Source organism: Panicum virgatum, chromosome 8K (assembly GCF_016808335.1).
Source record: "Panicum virgatum strain AP13 chromosome 8K, P.virgatum_v5, whole genome shotgun sequence".
Lineage (NCBI taxonomy): Eukaryota > Viridiplantae > Streptophyta > Magnoliopsida > Poales > Poaceae > Panicum > Panicum virgatum.
In genome coordinates this window covers 36,600,727-36,602,388 of record NC_053143.1, presented here as the reverse complement: position 1 = coordinate 36,602,388, position 1,662 = coordinate 36,600,727, and positions in this window count along the sequence as shown.

The following is a 1,662-nucleotide window of genomic DNA, read 5'->3' as shown; positions in this document are numbered from 1 at the left end:
TTATCTTCTCTACTTTTCTGAGTCAGCTTTACTTTCCGCTTTCTTTTATCTTCTCGAGTCTGAGTGTTCAGCTCGAGCGTGGAAGTTGTATCCTTTAGCTTAGGCAAAGTTATCTCTCTGATAGTCGGGAATTTATCTTACGGGTTTTTTCGCCCGGACTAGAGTATCTCAAGTTTGTGCTCTAGGTTGAGGGGGATTTCTCTCGAAGGCCTCGAGAGAAATCCTAACACCGAGTGCAGACGTGGTGTCTGAGCTTAGTGTTAGCTAGAAAGTATGTTCCACCCCACGGTACCGTTGTGGTAGGCGGTAGGTGGTGACAGCCCTGTCCGTCCCTCGTAGTCCACCACGTTCGGGTGTTTTCATAGCAGTAGTGCCGACTACCGTTGGACTCCCTTCTCATCCCATTCTGAGTCCTTCCCTGAGGCCGCCAAAGTAAGCTCTTCTTTCCCAAGGATTAGTTAGATAGTTAGTCTGATCTAGAGAGGCTAGCTCGATAGTTCAGAAGTGTATCAGGTATCTTATCTTGCTCGTTGTCCTCCCAGCCGCTACCTCTCTAAGGAATTGAGTCTCCGTGTGTCACTCGGTCATAGACTGGCCATTTATCTTATCTTTATATCTAGCTTACCCCCGTCTAAGTTAGTCGGTTGATCAAACTAGTACAGTTATCATTTGATTTACGATACTCTTTACCATAGTGCTTCCCTGAGGAAAAATACGATACCCTGGAATACTCCATGGTGAAGTGCTACAGCGGTGTTTATGTGCACTTGCGGAATTGATATTCTATTGGGGCATAAGAAACGCCAATAAGCATTTCTGGCGCCGTTGCCGGGGAAGCAATTGGCTAAAGATATCGTAAATAGTCTGGTAAACTTTACTAGTTTGTCACCGCTAATCTTAGAGGGCTTACCATTGCTCTCTCGATCTTTTTGATTGTTGCAGAGTAGTGCATGACCGGTTTCAACTTACCAAGTAACTTCAATCCGAATCCAGAAAGAATTGGGAGAATCGTGAGACGCCGCGTCGTCCCACCTCAGAAAAGACTTACCTTGCCCATCAGTTTGCCATCCACTTCAGCCGCATCATCCATGGCCCAGAAGTCTCTTCGTCAGTTCTTGGCCCCGTCCAGTAGCCACATTCCCTCTGGACTGAACCAAGACCAAGCCGGCAATGACATCTTTGAGCTGAAGACTGGACTGGTGAACATGGTTCAAGCTAGTCCATTCTGTGGAAAGGCATCCGAGGATGCCGATGCCCATCTCCAGAATTTTCTAGAGTCCGCCTTCGATTATTCCCGTTCTCACTGCTCGGGAAGGCCAAGACGTGGTTTTACTCCAACAAAGAGGCTTTCAACACATGGGAAGCTTGTTCAAATGCATTCCTGGCCAAGTACTTCCCGGTGGGCAAGACCAATGCCCTCCAGAACAGAATCTCCGGTATTCAGCAATTACCGGATGAGACCATCCCAGAGGCCTGGGAGCGTCTGCAGGAATACATTCAGGCATGCCCACACCACGACATGGAGGAGTGGCTGATTATCTAGAACTTCTTCCATGGCCTGAATCAACAAGCCAAGGACCACGTAGATGCAGCAGCGGGTGGTTCCTTCCTCTCTCTCTCAATGTTGCGGGAGCGAAGACGCTTATTGACAAGATAGCCTCC